Source organism: Saccostrea cucullata, unplaced genomic scaffold (assembly GCF_032062105.1).
Source record: "Saccostrea cucullata isolate Sc308-1 unplaced genomic scaffold, CSIRO_AGI_Scuc_v1 ctg6972, whole genome shotgun sequence".
Taxonomy (NCBI): Eukaryota; Metazoa; Mollusca; class Bivalvia; order Ostreida; family Ostreidae; genus Saccostrea; species Saccostrea cuccullata.
In genome coordinates, this window is record NW_026928110.1 from 9,005 (window position 1) to 22,226 (window position 13,222).

General features: G+C 34.1%; 1 long non-coding RNA gene across 1 annotated transcript; it reads left to right on the forward strand.

Moving 5' to 3' along the window:
- The first annotated feature begins 7,619 nt into the window (after nt 1-7,619).
- Nucleotides 7,620-12,979, forward strand: LOC134276446 (uncharacterized). Its single transcript, XR_009994046.1, has 3 exons — nt 7,620-7,687; nt 9,076-9,295; nt 12,169-12,979. It is a non-coding gene; the product is annotated as an uncharacterized LOC134276446 (long non-coding RNA).
- Nucleotides 12,980-13,222: the final 243 nt, after the last annotated feature.

Below are 13,222 nucleotides of genomic sequence, written 5' to 3' on the forward strand. Positions count from 1 at the left end.
ATTTAAGGTAAAAATCTTAAAACTCAAAATGATAAACCTATTTGGAAAATTGAAATTTTAGATTTTTGAACTAAAATATTAAAATTCAATATACCAAATCAGTTTGAGTTTTTGAAAGTTAGATATTTGAACTAATATATCAACATTCTAAAAACTCAAAATCGTTTTAGAAATTTGAATTGTTAAGTGTTACACAGACCCTTAATAATTATATTTTCGACTACTTATTATGTTGTTAAAGGTACTTGGACACAGATTTGAAGTCAATATTTTCTCTATAATATTACGACTTATATATTTTAATGGCATTTCACACAAAAATTAATTAAAAATCCTATTTCATTTAAAAGATATTAAAATTTCAAGTTTTTCGGCGGGTTGACACATGCTTGCACTTTCACAAATTTTAACCTTATTCTTAATCCTGAGGAAAAGTGACAATCTTGTTGTTTATTAATGAGAAATATAACTTCTATCAAGAAAAATAATTTTATTCAGAGTAGAGATGTTAGAAAGCAAAACTCCTTTACAAAAAGCGTAATTCCGAACTAAGAGTTGCGTACAGGTTTAGCAAATCGAGCACACTCGTGTTATGTGCACAGTTTTTGTAAACAGGGCACGAGTTCTGGTAGCGTTTATATTTTCAAATCACCGCCTGCGTTCTAAATCGTCACAGTCTGCTTTCCACATCTGCACGGACTGACAATATATTGTGTGTTTGTTTTGCTTTCGAACATGTATACTCTGAAATTTCTGGATTATGTATTAATATTTTTCATTTAAACACAACGAGATTGTTAATTAATTTGTAAAAGTGCAAGGATGTGTCAATCAAACCCGCCAAAAAAATTTGAAATTTTAATATCTTTTAAATGAATTAAGATTTTTAATTAGTTTTTGTGTGAAATGCTATTAAAATATATAAGTCGTAATATCAAAGAGAAAATACTGTAATAACTTCAAATCTGTGTCCAAGTACCTTTAAGTATAAGCATTTACTGTATGAAGAAATATTATAATTAATGATGCGTCTTCACACTACATTTATTTGCAAAATTCGGCAAACATTTATGACGTCAACTTTAGCGCTCGTTTTCTCGATAACGTCATAATGCACATAATGGTGGTCATCATATAGCCATAAAATGTCGAAAGTAGGTCATCGTGACCTACATTTTGGTCGACATTTTTCAGACCCAAGATGCATCTACTGACCAAGTTTGATGATTGTAGGTCTGAGGGTAATCAACATATGCGTTTTAACCAATTTTTGAAAAACAAATGTCGGCAAAAATCAAATAGTAGGTCACAATGACCTACTTTTTCATAAATATATTATAAGGTCCCAAGATGCATCAAAGTACAAGATTTGATGATTCTAAACCTCCAAGTGTCTGAAATAATGGGATTTAATGTTTTTAAAAGGATAAGTCATAAACCCAGATAGCAAGCTTACGTTGGCCCAATGTTGGGCCACCGTTGTAAGTTACGTTGGTCCAATGTTGGAAAATGATATTGGGCCAATGTAATTTTGCTCATCGGCGCAACGTTGCGCCGACATGTTGGCGCAACGTTGGCCCAATGTCATAGAACGATGATTCTGACGTTGGTCCAACATTGGGCCACTGTTGTCAGTTATGTTGGCCCAACGTTGGACCAACGTCAAAATTATCGTTTTATGACATTGGGCCAACGTTGCGCCAACATGTCGGCGCAACGTTGCGCCGATGAGCAAAATTACATTGGCCCAATATCATTTTCCGACATTGGACCAACGTCGGAAAATGTATATTGGGCCAATGTAATTTTGCTCATCGTTGCAACATTGCACTGACATGTTGGCGCTACGTTGTCCAAATGTTATACAATGATAATTCTGATGTTGGCCCAATGTAGGCCCAACGTATTTGTGCATCTTCATGTAGGCCTTACGTTGGCCCAGTTTCAAACAATGATAATTCTTATGTTGTCCCAACATATCAGTGCACAAAGATATTTAGAAATCTATGGAATTCCATTGAAATCTAAGAAATTCCAGGAAGATACAATGAAAACTGAATTCAATTCAATTCAATGTTCAATTTATCATAGATCAAATCTATATTTTCAAAATTAAAAAAAAATTGTTTCTTTCACAATGTGTTTTCAAACAAATATTACATATACACTTATAGATGTACAATGTAAGCATATTTTTTTCTAAGTATTCTCACTGATCAACATTTCTTTGTAATAAAACAAACTATTTTTTTTTTTAAAATATGACATTTGACTTAATAACATTGGGAGAGGTCATTGAAACCTCAATGGGGTATACAGTTACAATGAACTTCCAGTTGCCAATGAACATTTACCGTACAAAGTTAATGACTAGACTAGAGTGACAAACACATGTATTAAGACAAAATATCCACTACAACTATATTAATACAAAGATCCCATAAAATCAACACTATCACGCTATTTTCCCTGAATATGCCAAAGATCCTAATTTATGAGTTAGATCCGAAATTTCTCAAGTGTCTGCTTGAACCACTTCCTCACTGATATCCCATGAAATTCACAAATGAATTCACTTTAGTTTAAGTATGAATACTCAGAAAGTTCGATGTTGATTGTTCCCGTAGACACTTACTTTTCTCGCACAATTTCTGAAAGAAAAAATGACCATCAGGATGTATTATCATCGATTATCTATCGCATTTATATATTATCAACATATAAATATATGACAAATAATAAAGTAAGGCTCTACAAGAGTACAAGACTGTTAAGACAATTGGTTACTTCAACCTGACAGTTCAGTATACATGTATTGAGGAATAGAAATTCACTATCTTGCAGTGTCTTTCTTTTGGTTCAAATTAGGATTGATTTCGATAAATGTAAAAATTTGAGAAGTTTACAGATGACATATGAATACTAGACACTGATGAGAAAACTCGCTTTGTTCAACTTTGAACTTAAAATGGTTCAAGTGAGCTATTGAAAGGAAAAGGTTAGGGCTAGAGCTAAAGCTCTATGCCTGACTTACATTGAATAAGTTACACGTATTTCAGTTTATGTGATTTTATAGATCTAATCAGAAAATTTAAAAAATCTTAGAATAACTTTGTGTTAATTTCCATGCTGCATTTGTCCTTCTTGTGAGCATTCAGATTTCTGTAAATAATGCATGTATAATTGTGCATCATAGAATATGTCAAAATGATAGCTATTCTTAATAATTTGTGCATAAGTATTTGATATAAAATAATTAATATGCAAAGCTGTCCTAATTTATAGCATGTTTAGATTACCTGTCAGAATCCATTGTTATGTATCTTTAGGATAAGGAAATTAAGAATATAAACCTCTTGTATGTTTAATACATAGAAGTCTGCAATATTTTTATAGTTCTATTCTAAAAGATACAAGTTAATAAAAACAATATTAGGTTATTTGTGTTAAATGAAAATTTGAGCTGGTTCTTACCATTTATACAAGCTGACTATTTGCCGGCCCTGTGGGAATCGTCTCGGGCACAGTCCACTGCATGCAACTATAAAATAATCAAAATAAGTGCTGAAAATGATCTTGAACATGCATTTAAAAATAAATATCATTTTATTACATTTTACATCATACTCTGTAAATGTTGAAGAGAGGAACACTAAAATTCCTGAATCGATCCCAAATGAGGAAGTTCGGGTTGAAATCCATCTTTATTAGATGTTTAGAAGTGTTAAATTATTAAACAAAACTGAAATAACGCTTGCTCAAACGGTTTCACTGTCAGGCATTTTATGTGTAGTGTCCTGACTAAGGAACAGTAGCAGAAGCAATTATTCATTCAAGGACACATGTTAGCCATAAATAGTATTTTGTACATTGTACCTACCGCAGTACGGGTCGTAAAATGTCTTCATCTTCTGTCAAAACAGAAATTCCACCCAAAGCTAGTCATGATTCTACTTTTCGCGACACTCTCCCCCGAACTTTCCTTCTGTACAACATCAGCATGGCTGCGTGGAACACCCAAAAATTTAAATTTCGGCGCGGTGTGTTGTTTAAATTAATTGCTTATCGAGCCCGACTTCGATCCCGATGTAATTGTAATACTAGTCGACAATTCTAGAGAAAAATCTAAGTTATATTCCATAGTTTTGAAAATCTACGTAAGGGTTAAATAATTAAAAATGAATAAATATTAATCAGATAAATAAAAAATAAAATAAATAGATAATTTTTTAAACGTTTCAAAATAAGTTTCCATAGCAACAGTGGTTCAACAATGTCGGGCCAATATTACAAAAATGTCCATACTTCAACATTAAAAATAACAATGTTCAGGCACGTAGCAACAGTGGGGGGGCTGACATCCCCCCCCCCACACTTTTCCCCCCAACATTACCTTTAGTACAGAAAATGTCCATTGAAATGCCCCTCCTTTTTTACCACAGTATAGTACTATCAAGGAAAATCTGCTTGTCAACTTTTTCAGGTATTAAAGTAAAAAAAAAAATTCTGTGGTTGCCCCCCCCCCCCCTCTCAAAAACGATGCTACGTGCCTGATGTTGGCCTGACGTTGGAACAATGTCAATGCACCAACTGTTGTAATGACAATGTCGGGCCGATGTTGGTACAATGTCAATGCACCAACTGTTGTAATTACAATGTCGGGCCGATGTTAGAACAATGTCAGTACACCGACTGTTGTAATGACAATGTCGGACCGATGTTGGCCCAATATCGTTCTACCAACCGCGATATGTAGCCGATCTACCAACCATATGCCAACATCGGCCCGACGTCAGCTTGCTATCTGGGAAGTTCAATAAAGTGCCCCGCCACAGCATGATACGCCCGTCAAATATATTGTTCAATAATCATAAATTGGTAAAGGTGCAAGAAAATCAGATAACCTTGATTAACAGATTGACACAGATTTCAATGATCTAATTTCCATTTCTTATCATGTTTAAAATATTGTACATACATCTCTAAGAGACTTACAGTGTAGGAATTAATTATTACAAATAATACATCATATAATTCTAAACTGGCTGTGTTAGAACTTAACAAATATCCATCTGCAGCTTAAATTGTTTATTGCATATTTAATGGAATAATGGAAATGCTACAGTCTAATAAAGAAAATCAAAAATAAATTATTCTTTAGACTATAAAATTCTAAGTGAGGCACAGTGACTGCAATTTGTTGCAAATATATAAAAATTGAAATGTACCTCGGTAATTTTATTTCAATGAACACATGTATAATTAGTTATCATTATATTATACAATACTAATTTAGTTTTAATCATACATTAAACATCAATTTGTTTTAATTACATTACACCAATTGAAAGATCTTTATCTGGACTATAGCCATCAAGAACTCTTAATTAACACAAGCAACTATGAGGCCATTTCTTTTTGCCCAACTCCCAAGAGATTAAAGATAAAGATAACAGCTGCATTTTCAGAGATCTGCTCTACCACTTAGCGCCTGACAATAAACTCATTAATTTCTCTCTATTTCTGCTATCAAAATTCTTCTTGACCAGTGCTTGATAATTATGCCCATGGGACAAACTGAATTCCTCCTCTCAAAACATTAACATTTGTTACAGATTGCTGTTAAAGAATATGATGAAAAATAAGTTTTTACTTAATTAAACATCTTTTCATAAGGATTAGTTTTAATTATATTATACAATATTAAATTAGTTTTTATCATACACTGTACTTTAAAGCATCAATTTGTTGTAATTAAGGTCTTCCGTTTCCAACGGAAGACCTTCTACTGATTCTGATGATTAAGATTATTAAGGTCTTCCGTCTTCAGCGGAAGACCTTCTTGTTATTCGTTTGTTTCTTTTCCACTGTTTTTAGGGTCTTCCGAGCTTCCTTCGGAAGACCCTACTGTTATTCTACTGTTTCTTACTATTATTTGCTTTTCGACTGATTTTTATGAAACTTTCAGGTTAGGTACCTTGTATTAACACCTATTTACATCTGCTTTCAATTTTTTGATACATGCCTTACTTTGTGAGTTATTGCCCTTTAATTGATAATTTTGATGTCTCGTGTCCACTAATAAACTCAAAAACGACATATGATAATTACATGTGTAATGGTTAGGGCCGTGGATATCGGCCTGGATAGCTCAGTAGGTAGAGCACCTGACTAGAGATACAGGGGTCCCGGGTTCGATTCCCGGTCCAGCCATGCATTTTCTCCTTTCCTGTTACAGATTTGGTGCCGTGCCATGCCCTGGAATTGACAGGTGAAAGACCTGCCAGGGATGAGCCTGGGTTGGGGTCTTTGGAGGGCCAAAGACCTTTAAGGAGGGAGGAATGTAATGGTTAGGGCCGTGGATATCGGCCTGGATAGCTCAGTAGGTAGAGCACCTGACTAGAGATACAGGGGTCCCGGGTTCGATTCCCGGTCCAGCCATGCATTTTCTCCTTTCCTGTTACACATGAAAGTTTGAGAACTTCTAGCCAATACATTGTAGATGTGCATATCGATAAAATTATAAGCTGATTTCTTAAAGATCGGAAGCTATGTGACGGCAATTTTTAGTATTTTTTTCCCATGAAATTTTGCTTCTTTTTGTGTAATAACTTTTGAACCGAGAATAATTTGGTAAGAAATATAGAACAAAAGTTGTGCATAATTACGAGAGCTTTCATATAAGATCAAGGAAAAGGGGCTGGCCCCTATAATTAGGGGTTAATAGCTCATACAAGTTTTTTTCTGATAGCTAAAAATATTGGTATATTATGAAAAAGTTTGACTGAAATAGTTTCGAACTGATTAAATCTTGTCGTTTGATATAAAGAGAAATAAGCTTCAAGCTATATTTAATAGTTTTTTTTATAAAACAAATATGTGAGAAACGTTACAGGAACAAGTTGTCTACTATAAGCCAAGCCTTGACTGGGCCTCTTGCATAGTTTTCGTTGATGCATATGAAAGATATTGTTTTGATTCGGTGTTTCTCTGTTTTCTTTTTATTCAAATAATTAATATAATGTGATGATGTACATGGCAATAAGTAAAATCAAAATATTTATGCATTAGTTAAGAGGAAGTCTTTTCGGGGCCTCTTGTTTGTAAACAACGCGCGGCATTGTGGGAAATGGGAAGGTACTAAAGACCTGATATACTAAAAACCTTATTTGACCTGATTCAAAATCGTCAGTAAATATTCCAAACAAACGAATTTTTGTATAGCATTATGCATCATAGTCATAAAGTATTTAAATGAGTCATTTGAAGTACTCAATGTTTTCATTTAATCTAAAATAAAAACATCAGGTAAATATCAGGTCTTTCGTATATCCGGTTATTAGTGTGTCCCAAAAGTCGGACACATGTTTACAAACTGAAAGTTGGAAATCATGTGAAGTTGAGCATTAATCTTACCACACAAGCCACAGGCCGCATGTAGACATGCACGCACATTTAATCTGCAGCTACGAAGTACTTTATCAATCCTCTGGAGCATTATTTTCAGCAGAATTATCCGATTTATAAATTTTTGTGTGAATTGTTTACGAGGAAATTCCGACTGTTACTTTAACAAGCTGAGCACCCTTGACTCTGGTTCGTGGTTCCCAGTTATAAATGTATGGAGTGATGAAAGAGTCGACGGTGACATTTTCAAGTTTGATTGGCGTGGACTATCGGAATGAAGGTTAGAAATTTATTTTACCTAAAATTTAAATTACTATGGCAGCTTAGAGCATTGATATTTTTAGAACCGATACATTATCTGTTTTAAGGCTCAGACGCTTTCTGTTAGCCTTTTAAAATCCCAAGAGCTTTTTATTTTTTATTTAAATATATGTGAGTATTTAATATCAACAAGACTCACTTTCAAAACAAAAAATTCAACACTCCACTATCCATCATAGTGATACTCTTATAGATCGTTTCACGGTAACTGCAGTACTGCTCTTTTGCAGGGCAAAATGATATAGTTTGGTGAAATATGACATATAAGTAATTGTTAAATATACGTCATTTAAATATCTCTCAACAAAAACTTTGCCAAACGTTATTATTTTGCCCTGCAAAAGAGCAATACCGCAGTAACCATGGAGGGGTAATTCACACTACACTTATTATTTGTTGAATATACACCGTAACAATATGTTGACGGTGTGACTGTTAGGGTGAGGGCAGATACTTATTCAGTTTTAATTTAGATCGGGCTTGTCAAACCGCACTTGATATTTGGTGCATCTATGCTCTGTTCACACGGGGAGTTTAATTCAAATTAGTTTTATTAATTCGAATTACTTTACTGCGAATTAAATTACTTTGCATTAGCTCCATGTGAACACAAAGGGAATCTTATTCGAATTAAATTTTGAGGCATGTGTAATGGCAAAATTAATTCAAATGCTACATGTTGGTGGTAAGCTTTAAGTACTTAATTGTGCTATTTTTGAGCGGATAGCCTTACTGACACTTCACTGTAGAAGTAAAATTTTTATTCGCATTTGTTTAATTTGCATTAGCTGTCATGTTAACACAGTTTGATTCCCATTAGTTTGATTCGCATTAGTTTACTTTGCAATCATTTACTGCGAATTAAACTCTCCGTGTGAACAGGGCACTAGACTTTGAAGTCACACGATGTCGTGGTGTAAGTTAGGCCTACACTACCAGTCTAAATCTTGAATAGTGCTGACTTTAATGAAGAATTTTTTCCCCCACTATTTATCTGCAATTTATCCATTAAATCAAGGTGAATTTATTTTTTGGAAACTTTTGATCAATTCTTGCAAGAATGTAGCTTAAAGAATCAAAGCACTGTGGGTCCAAAGTTACTGCGGAAAAGAAATTGTGTGGATCAATAAGCAAGTGATAATTTTCTCTTCGCCAAGGCGTTGTCATTAGAGCTTGCACTATGAGCAGCGCTTCGTGCTGCTGTCTGTAATTGCTATAAATAGCTGTTCAAACAAAGTCTTTAGTATCAAAATTTATTGACAAAAATTTGCACAATTGTTGCTCAGTTAAATCTCAAAAGAAATTTGTAAAAACAATTGTAATAATAGAAAGTTTGCTTATTTTTAGATGACTGCAGGAATGGTTTGTTTGATTATTGGCCTATCAAACGTTTTCCAGTCATTTGATGATGCCACCACTTGGGATAGTAAGCTGCAAATATAGACTTGTACTCAGCACGTATTGCCTTTGAGAAGTAAGGGATCCTTTTGACACTGAATCTCGGTGTATGCGGTCTCATTGGAGTAACCCGTCTGAAGCATTTAGCTATGGGATTGGAACCTGTGATGTAAGAATCAGCTTCTTATTGGTACTTTGATTGGTAATGTTCTTTGAGAATTTTCACTCCTTCACTCATTTGGAGGAGTTAATATATACCGGTGAATATTTTTTATTTAGACCTTTATTTGGAACTCAGTGACATTGTCCTAACATGTACTATGAGGTTTTTAAGGTCTCATTCACCTCAAATGCTGGGTGCATTGTTAAGTAACATTACTGCATCATGTTTTTGTCTTAGGTTTGATACAGTGAATAATCAAAGTACTCAGAAGTACTGAAAGCTGGGCTCATTTACAGGGTAATGAACAAAGACCGTGATGAGAGTTTAAAAACAAATTCAGACATTGAGAGGATATGTAATACACAAAAAAATCTCTATGGCATACATATAGTATTAAAAAGTTTTGATTCAAATTTCAAATTTCGCAATCAAATTTGCCTCAAATTTGATTGCCCAAATGTACTATATTTTAACTTGTAAAGGATGAGGTGACTTGCGGCCCCTCGTATACTGACAAAAAGTTAAATGTCTAAATTTTACTCAAATTTTTGTATGTAACTAATCACTGATATGTGTACCTGTATAGAATACTATTTTTAACAAAAATAGAAACGTGATTTAATAGATATAGGTCTTTTATTGGGGTAGGGGTAACATGTTTACATTCAATTCCCATTGCATTTTAACCCCCCCCCCCCCCCCCCCCCCCCACTCTTTGAAGCCCTTAAAATATACGAGCGCAGATAAGTACAATTTTCTCCTTTGTCTGGTCACTGTATTTTATTGAAATCTACCTATACGTGAAAGGAGAAAATTTTACCTAATTGCGCTCACATGCTATTTTTAAAAAAATTGTAAAATAAAGTTGGCCTTTCCCATTATAAACAGATCGACGGAAGTAGATTTTCTGACGTAAGAATGAATTCATATGCTAATCGAGGCACGGGCGATACTTTCTAACTGACCAATCAGCTATATGAAATTCGTTACGAGTGAGTACCACAAAAATACTATGGCAACATGCTTGGAATTTTACTGCTTTTCGATATCTTTTTATGCATTTAAGTCACAGATTAGACACGGATCTACATATGTACCATTTCCTAGACCACAATAAAATTTATATGTACAGTTACAAGCATTTGATAGAATATACATGATATACATTAGTTTAAAGTTTTGTAGCGTGTTTGGTGAGCAATTTGCTAGTTCTACACGTATTTCCGAGTATCGGTGAATACAATTTTCATGTGCATTTTTTGCCCTAAAAACCGTAAATGCTGAAAATCCATGCGTATTATTAAGTATAAGTAGCATTGGCTGACCATTATAAAAGTTTGAATGTAGAAAAAGATAACAGGTAAATATAAACCTAAACCACGTGTCTCTGATAAAATGTAAGCGTAGTAAACCAGCATGTTTTGTTGTTCTGTCATCGGATTGGTCAATGAAAAAGTGCGAAATGATAACAATAGCCATATAAGGTCTTCTCAGACACGCATATCCCACTATTGTACTGAGACCCGCCCATTCTCTTGCCTTAAAAGAAAATATTCGCACAAACCTGGCCGAATTTAGCTGTGATAGGGTCTAAAAAATCAAAGATAATGCAGTATTCCTTATAATTAAAATGTGCCTGAACTATTGAAACTATTCGAAAGGCGTCATATTTATTCACTTATGTTTGAAAACTACCAACATTGTTGTAGATTAAATATAATTCGTCGTGGAAAAAGGGCCCCAGATAGCAGTTATGGCACATCATCCTTTGATTAAGCATCAGTGATGAAGCAGCATTTCCTGTTGAACTTCGTAGCAATGAGCCCGGCTAGAAATCAAGCTAAACTTCAGGATTATATAAAGGGAATGCCCTACCACTAGGCTACCATAAAGACAAAGATGTATTTTGGTTATATAGGAAAAAATGCTTTGGCAAACACTTATAATGAATAGAAGCTTATAGAAAATTGAATTTTATTCCTTGTCTTTTTAAAACATATGGAAATCTAAATGAAAAAAATGATTGGTACATGTACTTTTACAAAAAAACATAGCTAGTTGGTTATGAAAATTATGGTGTCCAGATAAGGCTAATTGTAAAAGTGCTTCAGCATGTTTAGGAACAATGTGCTAACACAGTGTTCACAACACTGTCAGGCTAAGGCAACTTAAAATAACATGCAGTTGTGCTGACACAAAATATGCTGCCATGCCAACACAGCTTTACACAATCTATTACATGTAATCTTGACTGTGTGGTGTAAAAGCCTGCTGCAACATTGTTACAATGCACAAGTACATTGTCATTGTGTTGTCATAAACACACTAGACCATCGTCATAAGTGTTGTAGCACATTTTTACTTCATTCTGCCTTGTAAGTGTCTTAAACTGGCCAGAATGTTGTCATAAACTTACTAGCATGGTGTTATAAATGAGCTAGAGCCACATTGTTACTTTGCGCTAGCTCTTTGTTCCATATGCAATAGCGTTTTGTCACTTCATTAGCGCATTGTTCTTAATTGCTGTAACACCTTTACGAATGGTCTTATCCTGACACATAAAAAAAATCATAACTGGATACCATCTTTTTGGCTAATTAGTCGGTTAACAACTGTTAACCATTACCATTCCTAACAAATTTTGATATGAACAAGTAATGTACATTTTCTTTATTTGAAATCATGAAGAACTAATATGTTATTTTATAACATCCTCAAATGACTGCCTGTAAACCTATATTTTTAAATAATTATAGACTACCGGAAAATGTGACAGTATCTTTGAACTCAGTTTGATGGTTTATCTTATCTTATAACAGTGTATAAGTTGCACTTTTTAAAAAAAAATTCAATAAAAAATTTCAATTTCTTTTTGATAGGTGTGACTGTCATCAGAGTACTGAAATTTGATTCCAAGCACGATCATGATTTGCCAGAAGAGCATCTGTTGGGGGATGACAAGGAATAAACAGCATAATGAAATTGAAACATTCATGTGAATCAGTCTGTCTTAGTTTATGATATTGACTTTAAATATTCATATTTAAATTTTGATTTGAGAAACAGACATAAATCCACAAATATGAACAAATCAATTGCTTTCAGTTTTTCAAGAGAAATAGATTTTGTTACAGAGTCTATCTTTAGTTTGGAATAAATATTCTTTTTAAGTATGTGTCAGATCTTGCATGTAAACATCTGTTTTGAGGTCTTCCGTTTCCAAGAGAAGACATACCAGTTCTAATAGTTAAGGTTATAAATGTGTGTAAATATTTGTATTTTTACAGTATAATTGATTGATTGATTGTTTACTGTTTAACGTCCCTCTCCAGAATATTTCACTTATATGGAGACGTCACCATTGCCGGTGAAGGGCTGCAAATTTAGGCCTATGCTTGGCACTAATGGCCTTTAAGCAGGGAGGGATCTTTATTGTGCAACACCTGCTGTGACACGGGGCCTCGGTTTATACGGTCTCATCCGAAGAACCGCCCCATTAAGTCGCCTTTTACGACAAGCAAGAGGGTACTGAGGACCTATTCTAACCCGGAAAGGTTTTTGCTATTTGAGTCAAAGAAATAAAGAATGGTAGCAAAGTTGACAATTGAAACATTTCACTTTCTGCTTATCGCTAAGAAGGAAGACCCACTCGTTGCTTTGCAACGAGCTTTGCTCTAGTTCTTCTTATTTTTTTCTTCCCGATTTTGTGCACGCGATTTCTCAAAAACGGCTGGTTATATTTTTATGAAACTTTCAGGTCTAATAGAACATGAAAAAAACTTGATGCATTTTTTTTTATTTTGATGACGTCATTTCCGGTTCGTAGATTTTCGCAATTTTGTGATTTTTAAGGGTCAGTTTGTCCGTCGCTCTTCTTAAAAACCGCTCATCACAGGAAGATGAAACTTTTTCTGGAAGACAGAGCAACATATG